The sequence below is a fragment of the Ambystoma mexicanum genome, chromosome 3q (genome assembly GCF_040938575.1).
Source record: "Ambystoma mexicanum isolate Mex_15411 chromosome 3q, UKY_AmexF1_1, whole genome shotgun sequence".
Taxonomy (NCBI): Eukaryota; Metazoa; Chordata; class Amphibia; order Caudata; family Ambystomatidae; genus Ambystoma; species Ambystoma mexicanum.
In genome coordinates, this window is record NC_090926.1 from 1132345667 (window position 1) to 1132368822 (window position 23156).

The following is a 23156-nucleotide window of genomic DNA, read 5'->3' on the forward strand; positions in this document are numbered from 1 at the left end:
CTTGGAATAGCGAGAACAGCTATTCTCGGCATCTTCACCATCTCCTGCACGTAAGCCTTCGGAAGTGTCTCTAGGCCATCCAGCAGACTGACCAGCCTACCCAGGAGTCTTGCTCTGTAACCGCCGCCAGGTTGTGTTGTATTTCTAGTCCTTGTCACTCTCTCACGATTCGTACACTTGGCGTTCCCAGGTCTGAAGTGAGTAGTGTACATTTGGCTGAGATACACACGGCCGCTCTGTTGTCCTGCTCTGGTAACAAACTGTGCGGGTTCACTTCGTTTAGGACATATTTAACTCAACTCTGCTGCTGCAGAATCTACACGACGACGAGACGTCCCCTGCTCTCCTGAACCTGCCAGCACTGAAACTGACGCGGAGAAGCCTGGGTCTGCTTGCATCGGGGACTGGTGAGTAGCATAGCTAGGAACTGGTCGCCCTCCTGCAGGAGCCCATAGCTTTTCCCCGCTGTGTCAAAACAGCACGCCTTTCCGTACTCGCGCTCTGCTTCTGCCCACAGTGGAGGCTGCGCTTGAGTCGCGGAACTCTGTTCTTCTTCATTTGTGTACTAAACTGAACTGCCTGATTCCCTTGGCACCAGCGTGTGCAGGTACTTTTGAGCACAAGGCTCCACTCTTCGTAGGGCTCGGACTTCCTTTTAGTTAGGGGCCTCTGAAGGCGGACTGGGTCTAAGCATTATTTCGTACTGCCTGTTTTCCTTCCCTTCTATGTGGACTACACATTTCGTGCATCTAACGCTTTAGACTTGTTTGTATTTGTATACATATTGTATTGGTTTGGTATATGTTGGTTTACTAGAGTTGTATTGTGATTTCTCGCTACGGTCATTGTTTTAAAGGCCTTGGAATAAATGTGTATATATTTTTAATATAACACCTGTTTGGAGTAGTTTGTAAGTGTCCTTGCTTTGTGTGCTCATTGCGGGCTTTCAGTCACCCTCACCCCTCTTGAGACCTAGTCTTGACCGCTGTGATCGCTACCCTGATTGGTCTGGCTTGTCCAGAGGTTACCCTGTTCCAAGTAATTAGGTTGGCCTTCTGAACTTCTGCGTCGCCAGGACAGAGTTCAGAAATCCGTCTTAACAGCCATTAACAAACCTAAGGCGCTATTTAACCTGGTGCAATCCCTCTCTACACCAAAAGTAGTTCAAGATGCAGTCCCACCCTCCCAAGAGCTCTTTGACTTCATCTCCACCTTTTTTCTCTCTAAAATAACCACTATTCAAGAAAATATTAAGGCCGAGGCTGCAGCAATTCTGACTGCCCCGGTTTTTGTGAAGCCCCCCTCTACTTAAGGCTGTTGATCGTCCTTTCCCCTCTTTTCTAATGCAGAAGTTTTATCTACGATCCAAAAGCTTAAATCTGCATCCCCTACAGATGCCATACCACTTGCTTTTTTACAGGAAACATCCACTGACCTGATTGACTATATCACGTCAGCGGTCAATAACTCGTTTACTACGGGAATCATCCCGGACTCTCTTAAACATGCGTTGGTGATCCCCCTGCTCAAGAAGCCTTCTTTGGATCCTGAAGTGCTGGCTAACTATCACCCGATTTCACTTCTGCCTTTTCTGATGAAGGTCTTGGAAGCCCTGGTATGGCCACTGCTTTCCACGTTTTTAGAATCCACTCAGTTCCTTAATTCATTCCAGTCGGGCTTTCGGCCTGGTAGAGGTACTGAATCTGTTCTTAACTCGGTGATGGATGACCTTATGTGTCTTGTCGATCAGGGCGGTGTCGGAGCAGTCCTGCTTTTAGATCTGTCGGCTGCGTTCAACACCGTCGATCACTCTCTGATCTCTCGTCTCTCTGAGGCCGGTAACTCTGGCCAGGTCCTGAAGTGGTTCATAGCTTTTCTGACCGGTCGTTCTCAGTCAGTTTCGCTTCCGCCTTTCTGTTCTGCTCCTGTCTCTCTTTCCTGTGGTGTCCTTCAGGGCTCGGCCCTTTCCCCTATTTTGTTTAATATCTATATAAGATACTTACTGTTTCTGATTGAATCTCATGGGTTCCACTTTTATTCTTACGCGGATGACACCCAGATATTGGTTTGTTTGGACCTTACAAAACCATAAACAGCCAACAGGCTAAAAAAGTGCCTGGAGGAGCTGGGTATCTGGATGACGATGAACGGGCTCAAACTAAACGGTTCTAAAACCGAAGTTCTCGTTGTGGGTACCACCACCCCTCATGTATTTTGGACAGCTGCTTTTTGGCCCCCTTTGCTAGGCCCCCTCCCGATACCTGTTCTATCTGTCAGGAATTTGGGAGTACGCTTCTCAGCCACTCTGACCATGGATGAGCGGGTGGGAGCAGTTTGCAAATCGGACCATTTTAACCTCAGGGTCCTCCGGAAAGTCCTTGCTTTCATTCCTACGGCTAGCCAGGCACCTGTAGTCGGAGCTCAGGTCCTTAGCGTCCTGGACTATTGCAACTTGCTATATTTAGCCCAACCTAGTTATCTTATTGGCCGTTTGCAGCTACTCCAGAATGCTGCTGCTCGCTCCATTATCCGCCCACCTTTTGGAACTCACATGACACCTATACTGACAGAACTCCACTGGCTTCCTGTCACCCAGCGGATCCTGTTCAAATCTATGTGCATGGCCCACCGGGCCTTCTATGGAATGGGAGGAGAATATTAGCAAAGCAAATTCACTCCCTATCAACCCACCCGCACCCTCCGTTCTCTCACTGGCCGCTGGCTGGCTGTGCCTCAGTTCAGGCTAGCCCACAGAGGTGGGTGTGCCTTCTCTGGTGCCGCTGATGCAGCATGGAACTGCCTTCCCACTCGACTGCGAGACATATCTGATCATCTTACCTTTCGGAGAAGATTGAAAACTCTGCTTTTTGAGCGGCTCTATGGTATTCTGCCTCACTTACTCAGCGCTAAAATGCCTTTGGGTGTACGTGCGCTTTCATAAATGTACTTAACATAACATAACATTAGCATTCCAGTGAATCTGCAATTTGGCAGGATACAGCATCGCATACTTGAGACCTTCCTTGCGCAGCCGCCTCTTCACCGCTATAAATTTCTTCTGCTCCTGTTGTACTGCCACCGAAAAAAAACCTGCGGGTTGTCTCACGTGTAGTCCCCGGGGATCCTTTTCCATGTGGCCAGGAAAGGGCCATCACTTTTGGATCCCACCCATGGGGGCGGACAAGCGAGAGAGGATCACCTGGACGGGGAATCCTTGGGGAGTGCACAGGGATGACCCACAGGCGAGAAACGGTATTCCACATTCCTAGGAAAAAAGATAAGGCTTGCCCCAAAGTTTTTATAGGATATTGGGATATCCGTCCCTTAGAAACTTATCCCAAAATTAAACCAGGACTATTAAGATACTCTCCTGGTAAACTCAGGTAATCATTTCGCCCCAATATCAATTAGAATCTATCCTCCCCTCCCTCAGCCTCTCAAACTCTTGTAGAAACCTGTCACTCCATCTATTTCCATCTAAGGCAAACGGAGTGATGGAAGAAATCCCACTTTCATATAATTATCCCTCCTACCATCATTACAAGAAAGGGATGAGATGGGAGGGATCGAATAGGTCATCCGATCGCCCACAGCAATCTACCTATCCCTCTTTTCGAACACCCCCCTGCCTAACATTCCCTAGGCCTACATAACATCCTCTCAGCCAGACCCCCTTTTTTCCCTGAACTCTCCTTGTATAAGCCGTCATGATATCAACCAGACGGGACAGCTACTTTCGGAGGGACTCTACTATTTCCATGAATGTTCCGATAACAAAGTCAGGCCCTGAATGGACATTGTAGCCACCTGAAGCCTAGTAATACTCCTCAGGTGAATAAAAGGAGTAAAGGAGTAACCACATGAGAGATGACAAACGAGTTGGAGCTGGAGAAGGAACACAAGTATGAGGCTGTGGTTTGAGAGGACCAGTGAAAGCGTGGCGAGTGAGCTGTGTCTCCAAGGAGCCAGAAGGGGATGGCATGAAAAGCTGCTCTCTAAGGGAAGAGTCCCTGAAAGGTGCTCGCTCCCCTGGGCCAGAGAGGCTGCCCAGGAGTGTCGGAGCATCGGTGGGGCGAGTGAGGAGTCCTTGACTTCGTCTCAGAGAGATCACAACCAGTGAGTTCAAAGTCAGAAGGGAACCTAGTTGGTGAAAGACATGAAGCGCGAGAGATCATTTGTAGCGAAAAAATGACAAGCGTAGGATTAAAGACGCACTGAAGAGAAAGCTTCAATTGTCCAATTGTCCATGATGAACTGTAATGTGTGATTATGAAAGAAAGCGAAGGAAACAAACTAACAGAGTGGTCACGTGTACGCATACACTTTGTCGAATGACTCTGTTAGAATTCAAAGTAACTCTCCAAAAGTGCAGGGAAGCTGTGCAAGGCTCGAAGTGAGAGCGAAAGCAAAGCACGAGAGCGGAATTGTGCGAGACAGGAAGAACAAGCTGAAACCCCAAATTACCTTGAAACTAAAAGTCAGGAAGAGTGCCTGGGGCACAACCCTGTTGATGAAATATGGCGACTAGTAAAAGAGTGCCGGGGGCACGATCCCATGAAAGCCAAGGTATTGGAGTGGTCACGCATAGAGCAAAGTAAACTGTGCGCATTCGAAAGTCTCCGATGCAATGATTTGGTGAACTGTGACAAGTGGTAAAGTTGTTGGGAAGGAACCTCTGTTGAATCAAGAGTGAAAGAATCTTGGACTAAGCTGTTAAAGCGAAATTTGTGAAATAGTGATTGAAAGAGAAAAGCATCTGAAGAGTGTTGAAAGTGTTAACTGTAAACCCAATTGGGCTGTTGAAAATATTGGATTAAATTCCCTTTACTCTTCACTTTTGCACTATGTTTGTGGGAGGCATTTATAATGGATTTCTATAGAATCCACTTGCTTTTAATTTCAGTAGGATTTCCGTGAATTCTTTTTATAACCACCAGCATGAAAATCCATGCTGGTGATAAGGCATATGTCCACTTCGCTCCCCCACACTGCCAACACGTTAGAAAATTAGGTTTTTTGGAACAAGTGGGGGAACATGTGTTGTCCGACACTTTTCCAATTTTATTTACCAGAAATTGGACTCACAAGGAGTTACGTTCATCAATACAAACAAGGGCCTGGATAAAAAGAACATGACAACAGGTTGTACCCAAATGCTAAATGCCAAAGCCAGGTTTGTATTGTTTTCCTAAATGGCAAGTCACATGGAATCAGGAAAAGATTAACAAGTAGTGTGTTAGAACAGAAGATAAAACACCCATAGAAGGAAGAAAACAGGGTTGAAAACTATGGATTTTAAGGTCCTCTAGTCAAAGAAGATTGCAAAACTTCAAGCCTTCTTAGCCCCTTGAGCTCCAGAATTTAGAATCATGGAGTATCATCAGGGTCTAGTTTATACTTAATACAGGGTGTAATTTGGCAAGGCATTCTTTTGCTGAAAAGAACATAAAGGCCACCACCCGGCTGGTGTCTCTGCCATAACGTGCTAATATGCTTGGACAAAAGTACTTCTTTAATACAACTGTATACCAGGCTGGTGCATCTCTGTTGTCAGAGATGCAACAGTCCCCACCAAGGATGTAGCCATTCTTGAGTTAGCGGGGCAGCATCAAGGCGCATTTTCACTAAATAAAAAGACTACTTAGTGATGGAATTATCCTTATGCGCTGCGGGCAAGAGGTCACAAATGAATTATTCACACACAACCCTTTTATTCAAGTGCCAAATTTCTGGCTTACAGGTTTGTCTCAAATTCTCACCTTTCTTCCTGTTTCATATTATCATGTTTGGCATTTCAACATCTATCATGCTCTAGATGATTCTAAGAGTTAGCTGCACTCTTCGGATGTGTTATGCATGTTATAGAGTCTTCAGCATCCCTCTTGAGTCCCAGGGGCTTTTCAAGTCTTTCACCAGATCTCTTTTAAGCACTATGCAACTTCCAAGGCTCACAGTGCTCTTCTGGGTCTCGTGGCACTTTCAGGTTTCACAGCACTCTTCTGAGACATTAGATGCTAGACAGGGATCCCAGTGCCCCACTTGTTCTGTTTTTCAGAATCCTCACCTGCCAGCCTGTGGGTGGTTTTACAGAATTCTCAGTGCACTCCCAGACTTTAGGTGCTTTTCAGTATTCTGAGTGTTGTGCTCTAAGACTGTAGGTGATTCCCCATGGTTCCCAAGACCCCGCTAAAGTTTCTAGGTGTTTTTCTGGGTGCTCATCACCCCTTTCAGTCTATCAGCTCTTTTCTTGATTTCTCAGCACCCTCTCTGCTTCTAAGTGCTTTTCTGGATCTTTGGTATCGGTCTTGGGATGTGGGGTCTTTGACAGTGCCCCCCAAGGTAATGGATAATGGGAATGATAGGGGGAGAATCTCATATTACCCTCACCCTGTCCCTATCTCATAGAAGGTGGCAGTCAGAGGAGTAGAATATGTGGAACTCCCTCCCCAAGTTAAGGAGCCTGAAGGTCCCACTAGCCAGTGCCAAAGTCCCAGAGAGAAAGAAAAACACCCAATAATCTGTCCGTTTTACAGACAAGTAATGTTTAAAACTCACACTGTTTTTGTTGCCGAAATTCCAGCAGTGGAGAATAATCCACTTCAAAACACAGAGAGATTTGAACCAAGTTCCTGGTCATGATACAGTGTTGCCAGCTTGAAGTGTCACTGCAGCATGTTTGCCCTTGAATGATACAAACCTACTTACCCGTTCTCTACAAGCACCATCATGTTTCATTTAGAAGGTTTTTTAGGCCTGTCAGAGGATTTAAACATGTTAAGTTCACATGTTGGGGTGGTAGGGAAGCAGGTCCTACCAATTAGTACTTTGGAGTAACAAGAAAGGGAAAGTCGATTCCAAGAGGTGGGCCATAGGAACAGAAGTCAAATACAGCCCATCAACAATTCCCGGAAACAGGTGTGGACTGTCACAAGGATACCAGCCCAGGTGGAGGGAGCATATCCTATAAAAGCCCATAAGCTCATTCTGGCAGTGTATGCACTTCAAGCAGGTGATGCTGATGAGAGAGTGGGGGCATGAGTTAATTTGAAGACGATTTGAGGCGAGAGCAAATAATTAGAAGCATAAAGCTGGATATTACAGAAACCTAGGAGCTGAAGTGGAGACCCGGGAGACCAAACCAAGGAGTAAACCGACCTGTAGCAAGAGAGACAGAGCAGGAGAGTAGTGGACAAAACGTATGACACTTTTAAGGGGAAGGGTGGTGCTCAGATAAACAAAGAAGGTACCCAGAGGGGAGTACAAGATTAACAAGTATGTGTGTGAAAGTAAGGAGGCTGGTGTTGTTAGAGGAGCAAGAAAAAGGTGCACAGGGGATGCATAGGGTAAAAGAATTCAAAATACGTGATTGTGAAAGTAAGGTGGCGAGGGGTGCTTAAAGGGGCGAAGTTATGTGGCGAAGTTGGAATAGATTTAGAAATGTGGCTGTGTGAAACCTGTGTGTAACATGATGCTCAGAAGGTGCAAAGAGGGTTGAAGAAAGTAATGCATTGAGAAGATACTTTGAGAGTATTTACTGTTGTTTGTAAAGAAGTGAAGATGTTGAATAAATGAAGCTGGGATTAAAGAGTAGTGAGAATACTGCCAAAAAGAGTGAAGAAGATGGAAGAGTGTATAGTGTGAGGGGTCAGAAAAGTGAGGCAAACAACGTTGTGAAGGCTTTTCAAAAGATGCCATTTTATTAACTCAAAAGGTTGGATAAACACCTCACTACCCCTACCCTGACGAGGACTTCCCTGCCTAAAATAAACTGAAGGAAACACTCTGACAAAAGGTTTTTGTTCCTCACACTTGAACATACAGAAAATCAACAAGGAAATATATGGTATTCCAACAACTAAATTTGTAACAGTAGATTTCACATCACAATAGCTGCTTCTTCCAATAACCTGGGAGAATTCCCCTTCCCCAGATACAAGCAGGCTTTTGTTAACTGTTCAAAAAGGATAAGGAAATCCTGTGTCAACAAAAAAAGTTCCACATTAGTTATCTTTCTGATCCAACTTGATAACACTTGGATTCAAAGGATCAGTCACACCACAGTACTTCAACGACATCCCCTGGTTTACTCTCATGCCAGGTTTGCTCCTGCTACCACTCTGTGTTCTGGTGTGGTCTCTGGCCAGATCAGAGCCAATTGTTACAAAAGTTCCTGGACCTGATATACTCTCCTGCCAGCCAAGATAAACCACTGCAGTTCTCTGTTCGGGTATACTCTCCTGCCCGAATAGAACCAATTGGTACAAAATCCTAAGACCTGGTATACTCCCTTGCCAGGTCAAACTTCTCACTCTACTTTTGTGGTAAGGGTCAACTTCAAAAGTTTTAACAATGTCTTCTGCTTCACACAGTCAGGTTTTAGGTTCTCTTTAAAGGAAACAAGAGTCACACTGGTGCTATTTATTACACCTATGTGTTTGCCACACACAAGACATGCAATGCTTTCCTTCCCCTGAATCTCTTTTGTCAGAAGGGCAGCTCTCCTGCCAATTGTGTTTCTGCTCTGTATTATTAACCAAGTGCTGATAATAACTCTTGCTGTCCTTCACACCTTTTTGGCTTTGGCAATGTAGGTTTAAGCCATCTCTTAATATAACATATTTTACACATGGGCAATATCCTTCACAAACACTTAAATGCTTATTGTGCTTATTTTAGCTTCAGTAACACTTGCTGTTTATCAATTGCTTTAGTATTACTCTCTCTCTTTTGGCTTTGGCAATAATGGTTTGTGTTTCCTTCTTGAGGGATTGCCCCTTCATATGATTGCCTTGTATTATAACCCAACACATAGAAATCACAGCCTTCAGATTTGATCTTTAAGTTCTTATTATGCCACTCGCTTTGGTTTGAATAAGCTTGGTATGCGTCAAAATCATTAACATGGTTTACATCAGTTCGGTATGCAAAACAAGACCTGGACTCGGCCAGCGAGCGGTCAGGGCGTGCTCAGGGGTCACAATGCAACAGTGAACTCAACGGGTCTGTCGTGCGCATCCGTCTGCCTCGCTGCCTCCAGCACTTCTGCTTCGGTTTTCTTACGCGGCCCGGCAGCTTCTCCTTTGCAGCTTCCCATGGCCCGCGCCTGTTATCAACAAAGCTCCCTTGACTTCCCCTAGCGGCCCGGTGCTCGCCTGAGCTGAATGCTTTACAGTGGGAATAGAGTTCTCTTGGCTTCCTTAGTGGTCCAGTACACGTCTGCCACCCCGGAACGCTTCACAGTGGGGAAAGTTACCAAATGGTGCACTTTCAGCTGCCCAACGTCTGCAGCAGAAATCTCAAGCCCATATAACGCTCTTAGGATCAGCATCAACTTCTCTCACCACGGTGATCCCGTTGTCCTGGCTCTTCTGCGTTTTCTTCATCTGCTGCTTCGTGGAGGGTTTAGAATTCTTCCAAAACTACTATGTTTACACTCCTGCTTCTGCTGATTCAGCTGCTTCTCCTCCTTCCACCTTAACCTAACGGCCTGCACCTGAGGGGGCCTTTTATGCCTTTCAGCCTCCCTCAGGTGTGGGTCATTAACCTTGATGGGCGGCACTTTTCAACCTTGTGCCTCTGCAGCCCTCTTCTTCGTTCCAGTACTCTGGGAATTCTGGGACTTGGAGTCCACAACTTTAAAAAGTGTTTTCTCAATGGTATTTTCACCATTAAGTTCTTTCCCCTTCTTTTGCATATTCCTTAAAGGAGTGTCACAAGAATTAAAAATATATATTGGTTTTAACAGAGTAATGAGGTTTTTCAGGATTTAGATTAGTAGCCTTTAATCTCTGCATGATTTTCCTGGGATTTACAGGGTTTCCTGTTTCAGAAAGAATTGGGAAGTTTCTAAAAGTTTTTCTCAATCCCAGTACATGACCGGTTATGACTGTCTTCACTCACATTCTAACTTCATGGATGAATAGCTCTCTTTGACAATATGTTATTACACGTGTGAGCAATAACGATATTCTTTTCTATGAGGAAGACAGATATAGCGTCTCATCCCACAAAGTCCCCCTGTTGTTCTGGAGCCATTCTCTTCCCAGGTGGTCCTCCCGGCTAACACCGCCCCCTGGGTCTGGATCAGGAAGCGTCTTTCTTTCCCTGACCACCTGAGAGGAGACACTAGGTAGGGTTTGAGTCAGGACTCCGTAGGATTCATCAAATTAGAGATTGTAAAATTGAAGGGGGATAAAGAGTGTACAGACTCAGTACAGGAGTATGCAGAAGAGAGGTGGTTACAGATGGAGAAACAGCTGGAAGGAAGAGATTTGCTTCAATAATTGCTTAGAGAGATAGAAAACTGGAGAGCTGGGTATGCCTAGGCCAACAACAAGAGGAACTGGATTGGGAATTGCTGAGAGAGTGTAAAGGAGTTGCAGTTGCGAACAGGTGAAGGAAGAGAGTTGCCAAATAGGAGAAGATGTTGAGGTAAAAGTAGGTAAAAGGAAAGCGATACAGAAATGTTTGAACAACATATAGAGACTATAGAGCCAGAAGGAGGTTCCTCTAGAGAGAGAGAAGAACAGACAGAATCCAGAGAAGGTGAGTGGTTATATTGGAAAATAGATTGGTTGAAGGAGCTTGTGGGAAGTAAGAAAGAGGATGGTTCACTGGGAATAAAGGGTGGCAACGAAAGTCAATGAGGAGACTGCAGTGTAGGCGGCCACCCTCTTACCATGCCAAACTTCCCGGGTCTACATCTGGGACTTTTGGAGTTTCCATGCTCTCAACCCAGGCCCATCATTCATTTGACATGGGCCTGAATATTTCTATTTGTGGCAGAACATCTTAAGGAACAGCCGGTGGGGATGCAAGAGAAGAAGAACAGATCAGAGATCAGTGAAACCTGGTCACAGCCAAGAAGGAAGCGAAAAAGGAAGATATTGTGGTGAAAACAGTGCTGGCAGAGGACAGTCAAAGAACGCTGTACGAAGCCTCTGGGAAAACCAGAAACCTGACTAAAAGAGTGCAGTTAGTTGCATAATACCTTTCTAGGAAGGGAACACCAGAACTTTGTGAAACTTGAGAGAAGCCATTTTGAACTTTCCTTTGACATTTTTGACAAAACTACAAGAATAATACCATTGCACTTTACGCATGCCCTTTTTTTGTAGATCATACACAATCAGCAAGTTGGATTTCATGGATACTGTTTGTGGAGGATCTAATCAAAGCCCTCTCGCTTCTTCCTGCAAGACCAGCTCAATGGAGCAATTTCAACACAGGCAATCTGAATGAAAAGTGGGATATTTAACCTCAAGCCATCTCAAAAAACGTCTTTTTTTTGTTTGGGCCATTAGGTGGCCACCTGTAAGTCACTATTGCATTGGAGTACAGGGGACATGTGACAAAAGACACACGGCTTATAGGTGTTGTTTGGTTATAAACCCATCCATTGACTGCCCATGGCCATGCTATTCCTTAAAGCCATCCACACCAACTACCTGCCGCTCCACGCCCAAAAGACACTCTCCTGGGAGTAACAGGAGTAACAAGGAGTAACATCAAGCTTTAGCCTGCCAATGCTTTTACTAAGCAGTCTCCTGGCTTAATTGCATTTATAAATGGCTATTGATGTCATAGAAATGACAAAGCCAAGTGTGGCTTGAGATACTAGCTAAGCATTTGCCAGGTACTGCCATCATGCGTTATGTTATGTTACTCTGCTTTTATAGCAATCCATGTTCCAGCTGTAGCAATCTTATTACCAGGTTGTACCGTAACATCATTGCATAGAAAATGGCAATCCCATCCTAACAAAGAAATTCGTCCTGAAAGTGTTTGAGGACATATTCCTAACAAGTTGTTGAAGTAGACTTGTTAATCTCAAGTCTTTCAAGGTAAATTTCTATTTTCTTAATTTCTTTTATTGATGTATTTATAATGCACCGACAGCCCGCAGGCATCGGGGCGCAGACATAGACACAGTCAGGACTAAACAGTTAGGACGGGACATATCTGCAAATCACACCATCCAGGCAGATGTTGTGGATAAATGATTGAAACTGGAAATATTTTCCAAATGTGAGATTAATAAATATTGTGAAAATGTCACCATGACCAATTATTTTGAAAATGAAAACATTCCGAGAGGTTTAGGAATACTGACTTTTCAACAATTCAGAAGATGCAGATATAGCCCACAAATTGGAAGAAAATCTCAATCACAGCTCAAAGGCCACGATAGAACACTTGGTAGAAAATGGCAATTGTGAACATAATAGGATCCAGCAGCAACAAATAGATGTATTGAAAAAAGACATTTCGGACATGGAAGCACTAGAGACAACTAAGGAGAAAAATTATAAAACCATGTATGGCTGCCACAATAGACGAATTTAAGTTGAACAGAATTTTTGATATAATTGAGAACTGGATGCTCAACAACAATCTGGCCCCCAACAAAAGCAAAACAGAACTCATGATAGTGGCCATAAAAAAGCTGGACACTAACTTCTGGGGGCTGATGACATTACACCAGTCACTAAACTCAAGATTTTGGGAGTTACTTTCGACCAGTCGCTAACCATGAGCGCTCATGTCTCAAGTTTAGCTACCGCATCTCCATATTACATCAAATTGCTTCACCATCTTAAGCGGCTAATTTCCCAAGTAAGTGCAGAGACAATCGCTAGAGCCATCATTGGCGCTAAGATGGACTATTGTGGGTGTCTACTGGCAGGCATCTGTAAACGGGATATGAACAGATTACAGATCATGCAGAATAGGGCAGTAAGAGCAGTAATGGGTCTTTCTCGTAAAGACCATATTACTGGGGCCAGGCGTGCTTAATTGGCTGCCTATCGAAGCACGGGTCATCTTTAGGGTTCTCACCATGACAGTTGAGTGCAGACAAGGGACAATGCCTTCATATTTGCAGGTCTCTATTAAGGTCAAAGTCAATGGCAGAGGGCTAAGGTCAAGTGGACAAAATGTGCTTGTCCACTCGAGATGTCGAACATCTAAAGCCGAGAAGGGAGCTTTCCATTTGGTTGCTCTGAAATTATGGAATCAACTACCCAGCAATGTAAGATTCCTGAGCTCATTGTCAGCCTATAAGAAAGACCTAAAAACTCATCTGTTTTCCTAGTGCGCTAGCCTCCTTCAGGTGCATGCTATAGGATGCTTCTACTCACTATTTCGGTGAGCTAACTGTTTCTTGTAATCTGTACGTCCACTTGTTTGTGCCTTCATGCCTGAGGGTCCACAGTGCGCAATATAAATGCTGTAAAGTAAAGAATACAAGGACAAGGTCAAATAGTCAAAATCTCATACATTTTTCAGAGACAACAGGGACTACAAGGAGAATAGGGTGTACATATTCCGACCCAGATATAGAGATAGCACACCGGCATCCTCCCCGGGGAGATGGATCCAGAATTAGAGTTTGATAGCGATACTACTGCAGTGGATATCGTACAAAATCAAAGGAAAGGTTTTTTGGAATCATGTCAGATTCCGGGACCCTATCGTTCAAGATATATCAACACAAAGTATGGCAGGAGAGGCAATAGAGGAGGGCTCAGAAGAATTAAACGAAGACCCAAACTCAAGGAGAATGACAAGGTTGGGTCTCAGAAAGCAGCAGAGGAAAGGACAGGACCAAACTTAGTTATTAACCTTTCTGACAAAGAACTTACCAACATAGAAATATCTGTTCTTAACAAAGGGCTTTCCTTTGCCCCCACTGTGGGCAAGGACCTTATAGAATTCCAGGTAGATCTATTTAAATTTGCAAGTAAGCTTACATTGACATGTCTTGCATAAAGGAAAGGCCGGTGAAATTAACCCCATCAGTGAATTTTTCAATCTCCGATATAGGGAATACACACTTGCCGTTATTATTGGAAGATAATTATGACAAGGACCAACAACAGATATGTAAAGAACTTAATGTAATCCCAAGTAATCTCGAGATGATGGAATACAAACCAAGATCTAAATTCACACCACCATCTACATTAGACAGTATAATTGACACATTCAATAGAACTGTGACTTTAGAAATAAACAAACAGTTAGATAAGGATAATTCAAATAAAAACCCAATTCCCAATCATCTATCAAGGGAGGAAAAACTAGTACTTAAGACTTTGGGTGAGGATACCGATATCATCAATAAGAAAGCAGAAAAAGGGGGAAAATAGTTCTTCTAAATGGGCTGGACTAAATTGCTGTAATTCCCATTAACAGACTACAGGCTACTATAAAAAATTGAATTGTAACCTCAATAGAGAGGTCACATTTAAAAAGAGTGAACTTATTCCAAAATGGTATAAGAAAGGGTTACTTAGAGACATTGAAAATAATTTCTTGTTCTACAGACCCCATTATGCCAACTCTGTATTTCATACCTAAAATACACAAAGAATTTGGCAAATTAGCAGATGTCTGGCCAATCGTGAGTGGGATTGGCTGGCTCACTGAGAAACTGTCAGAATATATTGACATTGTGATTCGACAGTATGTGGTAGCTTTGCCATCGTATCTGAGAGATTTCAACACATGTACTTCAGATCTTACAAAATGTCACACGGAGACTGGACTTTCTGCCTCAGAACCCTAGATGTCAGGGCACTCTAAACTTAATTGATCACGAACTAGCCCTGAGCGCACTTGACTTCACATGTGCAGACAATTGAGCCTCATTTTTCACACATGTTCAGATCATTAAAGAATATTTGAGATTGACCTTGTAGAACAACATATTTCTGTTTAATAACGAATGTTTCAAACATACTAAGTGGATGGCAATGGAAGCTAAATATGCTCCATCATTCGCCAAATTTATTGACGGGGCAGTATAAAAAATCACATGCACTGAGTAGCCCATAGTATAACACTAAAACTGTGTAATGGCGTAGATACATTTATGATAACTTCATTGTATGGCAAGCAGAACTTCTAAGGTGTGTGGATGGCAATGGAAGATAAATATGCTCCGTCACTCGCCAATCTATTCACGGGGCTGTATAAAAAATCACATGCACTGAGTAACCCAGAGTATAACACTAACATTGTGTTATGGCGTAGATACATTTAAGATAACTTCATGAAATGGCAAGCAGAACTTCTAAGGTGTGTGGAAATGTTGAATGCAAATACATTTAGTATACAGTTGTTTAGCAAAAGTGATACCGTGGCCATTGATTTTCTAGATTCACATATATGTTGATAACACTAAACTTAAGGGCAGGACTTCTAGAAAATGAACAGAGGTCAAATCTGGTCTATTTTCCACCAGCTGCTATTAGAGGAGTATCATAGATCACATCCCCACCTGTGAATTTATTAGACCTACAATGAACTGTAGTGACAAAAATACTTTTACAAAAGAATGTGAACTACTGAGAGATATGTTCTGTAAAAGAGGAAACACGGAGAGCTGTGTTAGGAATGCTTATAGCAAAAGTCTTGAACAGAGTATCCACATTAACACTTCGCTGGCCCCCGACAAAGGCCCACACAAAGGTCCTTGTCTGTACCTGTCCGGGCCTTGGAGGGCTCAGAGGGCCCCCCATCTCGTCCCCCACAGCACCTCATGCTCCACCACCTCTCAGCCTCATGGAACAGCTAGGCAGCATTCAGCCTGCTACCTGGAACTTTGATCTCCCACCAAGAATACCTGTGAGTCATGTCCTGGGCGTTGTTATGTCTTTTTACTAACCCACACAGCTGTTGTACCTGGGTGTGCCTATGCCATTCTGCCTTTCTATACTAACTAGATCCCTTCTCCTTAATGCATTTCTGTGCTCCTGGGTAATACAAAGCCTAGTGTGTTTTTAACAACTCTTCACCCCCATTTTGCATTTCTGTGATTTTTGGATAATTCGAATCCTGGTTTGTTTTTAACAACTCACCCCCATTTTGCATTGCATTTCTGTGATTTTGGATAATTTGAATCCTGGGTTGTTCTGAACAGCTGTTCACCCCCATTTTGCATTTAATTTCTGTGTTTTTGCGTAATTCGAATCCTGGTGTGTTCTTAACAACTGTTCACCCCCATTTTACATTTCATGTCTGTGCTTTTGGGTAATTCGAATCCTGGTATGTTTTTAACAACTCTTTACCCCCATTTTTGGTACTTAAGTGCTACTATTGCATCTGTTTTCAGTTTTTTTGGCAACTAGGCCAGCTGGTGAGTTTCTGTTTGTGCTGTGCAGTCTCCCCTCTATCCTCCATCCCCATCTCCGCCTCCCCTATGGCACTCACCATCTCCCTTATCTATTCTAACTGCTATACTATCACCTATCCTCCCTCTCCCACAAAGTCTGGAAGGAAAAAGTTTAAGAAAGACACCATGACCACTAACCCCGGCCTACCCATTGATGACACCTACCTCAGCGCAACCTCCAGATAGATTGTCACTGATATCCTCTTTTCTGTCCCCTCTCCAGATCTTTGGACTCCTCATCTTATCTCTACTCTCTCTCCTCTCACATATTCACCCATTAATGGTGGCACTAGATGGGAAGTACTCTTCTTGGGCTTCTCATCATCCAGGTGTATCATTCATATCTATTGCAATGGCACCATCATTGCTCAGGGTCCTCAGCCCAACCTCCTCCTCTGTCAAAGGTGCTTGCCGTCCCTCATCAACTTCCTTCCCATGCCTGCTACTCCTTCTTCCTCTCTCACTGTCCTCCCTCCTCCGACTGGTGTACCATGCCCCGGTATCCCTCATCGGAAAACCTTCAAAGGCAATGACCTGTTGCATCTACCCACACTTAATGATCGCTCTGCTATCAAACATTCTGCCGACATTTGCCTCCTCCTTGAAGACTTTGACCTTGATATCCTCGCTATTACCGAGACATGGTTCAATGCCAGCTGAGTCACTGCTTGTGCCTCCCTTCTTCTTGATGGCTATAAGATCATCTCCAAGCCTCGCTCTTATCGTGCTGGCGGTGGGGTTGCCCTGATCTTCTCTGAGTGGGTCCCTTCTTCCATCATACCCACCCAGCCATACTTCTCCTTCGAGAGTCTGGTCTGCAAACTGATCATCTCTCACACTTCCTCCCTGACCATTGCCACTATCTACAGGCTACCTGGCTCTATCACCCTGTTCCTCTCAGAATTGGCTGATTTATCCTTCTCTCTCTAGACATCTACCTCTAAACTCCTTCTCCTGGGTGACTTTAACATCCACATTGACTCCTCCATCACGGCATCCACTCTCTTCTGTGACCTGCACCTCACTCTCCCTCTCCATTCTCCTCAGGTCCTACACACTCAGCTGGACATATTCTTGATACCTTGATCCACACTGATCTTTTGCTCTCTGCCCCACTCACCCCACCATTCTCCTGGTCAGACCAGTCCCTCCTCTCCTCTCACCTGGGTCCTCTCTGCCACCTGACCACACCTCCCCCAGCTCTGCCAACATGAACATCCATCCGAAGAAACGAATGCAAGCTGCTGCCTTCATATTCATCTTCATTGCCCCCTCTCCCACCACTGCAGACTCTACCTCTGACTCAGCTCTCAGCAATCTCCATCTTGCCACCACTAACACTCCCGACATTCTTGCCCCAGTCATGAGGATCTACCTGAAACATGCCACCAAGTGTAACACCTGGTACGATTCGGAACTTGCAGCCCCGAAACACAAGTGCAGAGCTGACGAACAGAAGTGGCAGACCTCAGGCTCACCCACTGACAAACTGGCCTATCACCTTCTCCAAAGGCAATACCGACTCTCCATTTGTTCCAAGAAAAGGGCCCACATCCAACCTTGGGTCTCTGGTGCATCCAACAACACAGCTGAACTCTTTAGACTCTGCAAGGAACTAGCCAACTCTTCCGCAGTCTCCACCTCACCTCTTCCCTCTCTGGTGCTCTGTAATACATTGGCCACACACTTCACTGCAAAAACTCAGGACACCCTGAGCACTCTCTCTTCCTTTCCTTCTCCCCCAAACCCTGCCACCTATGGCCTTGAGTTGCCCTCTCGATGAAGGTCTCCTCCAAACAAGTCTCCCCCTTTTCTCCAGAACTATAAAGGACAATATCGGCTCTCTTGCCCCTGCACTTGCTGATTTCTGCAATCACTCTTGTGCACCCCCTCCTGAAAAAACCTTCTGTCGATCCCTCGTGTCCGGCTAACTACTGCCCCATCTCTATCACCCCCTTTCTTGGGAAACTCTTGGAGAAGCTGCTCTTCTCCCAACTGACCCAGCACACTCAGCTTGTTGGTTGCCTAAATGACCATCAATCTGGATTTCGAGCATACAGCGGCACAGAAACTGCTCTACTGAACACCCGTGAAGAGCTGCTTGCATCTATTGATTCTAACTCTCCAGCGATTCTCATTCTACTTGATCTCTCCTCTGCATTTGATATGGTCAATCACTCCATCCTCATAAAACTGATCCACGATACCCTTGGTATCTCAGAGCGGGCACTGGACTGAACAACCTCCTTCCTCACTGACTGTCCCTCCCATGTTATCCTGGGCTTTTTTTCCTCACCCACCTCTATCTCCACCTGTGGTATTCCCTAGGGCTCAACCTTTCTCCCTGGCTCTTTAACATCTATCTTGCTTTGCTTGCACACCTAATTTCCACTTTCTCCCCTTTCTTCCAGTTTTATGCAGATGACACACAACTCTTCTTTAAACTTTCCTCTGTTCTCTCCTTACTTACTCCATCATTGCTGACTGCCTATCTGCCAGCCAGTCCTGGTGTGCCTCCACTAATCTCTGCCTCAACGCCCGCAAGATTGAGATCCTTCCCCTTGGGACTCCTGCTCCCTCTTTCTTCCCTTCACTCTGGCTACCCTCTATGGACTCTCCCCCTTCTCCTTCATCTGAAGCCAGAAACCTTGGAGTCATCCTCAACTCCTCGCTTTCTTACCTCCCTCAGATCCAGGACCTTGCCAAGAAGGCCAACTTTCAACTCCACCTCCTCAAAGGAATCCTTCCTTTCCTCACTTTCCCCCAGAAGCTCAATGTCTCTAGAGCTATGTTACTCTCTAGGCTGGGCTACTGCAACAGCCTCTTCCTTAATCTACCCTCTTCCTCTATACATCCCCTCCAGCTTATCCAGGATAGGGCTGCAAGACTTATCCTTGGCCTCAAGCCCAGGAACTACATCTCTCCAACCCTAAAATCTCTCCACTGGCTCCCGAGTGCTGCAAGGATCAAATTTAAATCCCCCTGCATGATCCATAAGGCTGTCTGGGGCCAGGGACCATGCTATCTACAACTGGCTCTCACCAAATACTCTCTCTCCAGATCTTTACGCTTCTGGCGCCAACTGTCTGCATGTGAAGCGCTTCTCTAAACAGCGAGCTGGTGGCCGATCTCTTTCCTCGCTGGCTCCTTCCTCTGAAACAGCCTCCCTGTTCTTCTCCGTCTTGAGCCAGATTTCATCACATTCCAGACTTTCCTTTTCACCTCCTTCCCCCTCCTCCTCCCTGGCTAAACCCCATAGTTGCTGAGATTGGTGACCAGGGACCTTATGTGTCCTTTGGGACATGCCCCCCCGCCACCACCCAAAATCATTCAGCCTCCCACAGCACTTCTCTTTGGGCACCCACTGGCCTGTGCTATCTCACAGGCCTGCATTTATAGCATACAAATCAGGCAGCAAGGTGTAACAGCACAGATCATAGGAAGGAAGGCAGGTTAGGTTAAACAATGGCAGAATGCTCTCCCCCTCTACCAAGAGGCAGTTCTGAGTGAGGATCCCCCCACCTGGGCAACCTTTAATAAAGAGTATTAACACGCCTAGTCCATTCATGTTTAAAGAGTTTTGTTTCCTGGTCAAAATGTTCAACTAGCCCAATGTACCAGAGGTAGAAGAGTTTCTGTGATGGTTCATTGACAGATCCCTCGAGAGTGGACTCCCTTTAAAGCAGGAGCCACAGGGCGTTGAGATTCCTCGTAGAAAGGTGAACACTTGCGTTGAGACTGCAGCTTCGACCTTTGCGGTGCTCTTCGACGATCGATCGTGGAAGTCCTGTGAAGTCGAGACGTGCAGTGCACCTTGATGCAAAGAGTTTGGTGCCGCAAAGATGACTCAGTGATGGATGTGGGTCCAGCAGTGGGCGGCAAGATAGCTTCTGTGATCGGGAATCCGCCACGGGCTGGACTTCAGATCTTCACTCCGTCAGCGTCTTTGTTGACTTCGGGTAGCGGGAAACACACCGCCAGACTTTCCTCGGTCGTCGATTACCTCAACTTCCTCTGGCAGGACAAAGCAGTCGACGGTGATGGCAAGGAAGCCCTTTGTTCAATGTTCTTACTCGAAAAGGCTTCTAGCGGTTACAAAATTCTCCGAACCCTGGCTGACACCAATGGACTTCGATAGCCTTTATGTCCTGGTGCTTTACTTCAAGATTCTCGGCGGACCCCTTCTCCGGTCAACAGCCTGTCGGGACTGGCTTCCAGGATGCCTTGATGAAGATCATCTTCTGCTCCCCCGTATTTTGGATAGAGGTCTCCTAGCCAGGTCCTCTCTCGGATCAGTCCCCGACAGACTCAACAGCTTTTAGATTTCATCGAAAGAAAAAAACAGCAATTCTTCTTCTTCTATCTGGGCAGCCAATCAGACAGAAGGGCATTCATGCAGGCAGGCAGCCAATCAGGCTCACAGGCATTCAGGCTATTCACTTCCGCCCAGACACCCATAACAAGGAATGTGGATTGAGGCAAGCACCCAGCCTTTCAGCACACCACACTGCATTCATGTCAGTTTCAGACAGGGCTGTGTCATTCATTGTGGTACAAACACATAAACCAGACACAATAACATAGAATGCATATTGGTCACATACTCTATTCACATATGTCCCACCTCAAGGGTGTACCCACAACATACAGTCATCAGGAAGGCTCCAGCCATTCTGGGCTGGACTTCCCCACCATACCATATATGGTTCTTCCACCTAACAGCCAGTTAGGGGAAGGGACAGAGCCAGGGCTTCCCATGACTTTGGGAAAACAAGGTAACAGGCAATAGAAACCAAGAGGCCACAGTGGCTATCTTGCCTTCTATCAGGAATCCACTGATTCCTATTACAGGGCCTAGGTATCCCAAAATGGAGGATACTCAGAGCACCTGTCATGTTCAGCATGGAGCTGCCACCAGCCAACACAGGTGCACAAAACATACACTAGGGGTACAGGGTTGTACCCCCACCCAGGGTGCCATAAGGGTATCTCAAGGGTCTCTGTTCACCATGACCAAAAAGAAGAAAAGCAGCACTGCCAGGGGTCCCACCAGACTCCTGTACTGGAAACTACACAGAAGACATATTATAAGGGAGTACAGGACAAGGACATAGAGGCCCTGTCCCTCCAATGGATTTCCAGCATCACAATATCATCCAACAACTCAACTGTAATTGAGAAATTACCGATGTTTTATTTGATAAATTGACCCCACATTGAGTTGCAGAGGGATGTTTGCCTAATATTTGTGTAAACGAGAATTTGGCGGGGTTATGGCTTTAAATGTTTAGTGTGGAAATTGTAACCCTGAAACATTTGTACTTTATTTTAGGGGGTCCATGTTTAAAATAAATGGGTGTGTGTGTATATATATATATATATACATATACATATATATATATTACACGGCCCCCGCGGCAGCGGCCTTGTAGTTATGGTTAAGTTGCTAAACCCATAGGAAGACCACTTTTTGGGTGGCCTATAACTTCGCTCAGGGGTGTTGCTAGGTCTGAAAAAGACCCGGGGCTATGCTAATGTCAGAACTGTCGGGACTGGGGGCTAGCTAGCCTTTTGGTTGTAGCTCCTGAGATTATAACCGGGGCTACAACCAAAAGACCAGGGGCTATATCCCCCTTAGCCCCCCCCCCAGCAATGCCTCTGACTTCGCTCCCTGTGGACAAATCCTCACCAAACTTTGCAAAAAAACGTATATGGCCCGCTCTGTATTTGCAAAGGTTGGTGAGGTTTCGTCCAGGGGGAGCAAAGTTATAGGGGGGTTCCAAAATTTCTTTTTTTTCCATAGCCTCACGCCTAAAGCCCAAACAGCTGGACAGATTTTCACCAAATTTGCAGCAGGAGCGGTGGTTTGGTCCAGAAAGTGTGCTTTTGTAAATTTGGTGGAAATCCATCCAGTATTTTTTTTAAAAACGACAAAAAACAACCAAAAAGTAGGTAAAAAAAAATTAGTGATATCTAGGTCCGGTCCGCAGACTCATTTCCTGGTTTGGTCCGCGGACCGGACTCTGATTGGCTTAGAAGGCAATGTGCTGTCTGTGGACATCGGACGCGCCCACTGATTGGATGGTGAAAAGCGTGAAGTGCGTCAGATTTTTGGAAACGCCCACCATCTTGGATTCGCTGACTTCAGCCGCTGTCCACAAACATTGCGGTAAAAACATATAAAAAACACAACATTGCACTTGTCAAACTTATCAAATAATCTCTGGGGAGCTGAGGGGTGATGAGGATGGGAAGGGAGATGGCTGCAAGAAGCAAAAAAACAGTGTTTTTTGCCGTAAAAGTCCTCAGACAGTTCAGAAGTCCGCAGACAGTCCTGTGAAGTTCGCAGACACCTCTGCATTACAGGGTTGGTGATAAGCAGTTCTTGGATGGCTTATAACCTTGGCTCCACTTAATGAAACTGCATGACATTTTGCAATTATTTTCCTGACCTGAGTCCGAATGAGTTTTCAAAGTTTAGTGGGATTCTGTCAAGAGGGGGCAGAATTAGAGGGGAGGTCCCAAAATAATGTAAAGGCTTATAGATGAGGTGCCATTTGACGAATCTACATTTAATTTGGCAAACTGATAATAGATCTAGATATACATGTTTATGCAGAGTTTGGTGGGATTTTGTCAAGAGGGGGCAAAATTAGAGGGGTGTGCCAAAATATTGTAAAGGCTTATAAATGTGGTGCCATTTGACAAGTCTACACAAAGGATTGCAAACTGATTATAGATCTAGATATAAATGTTTTGGCAAAATTTGGTGGGATTTTGTCAAGCGGGGGCAAAATTAGCAAGGGGGGCCCAAAATATTGTAAAGGCTTATAAATGTGGTGTCATTTGACGAATCTACGCAGGTTTGCAAAAAGATTATAGATCTAGAAATAAATTTTTTCGTGAAGTCTGAATGGATTTTGTCAAGTGGAGGATAGGTTATATGACTATTGTATGAGCATACATTTGACATTTTTGA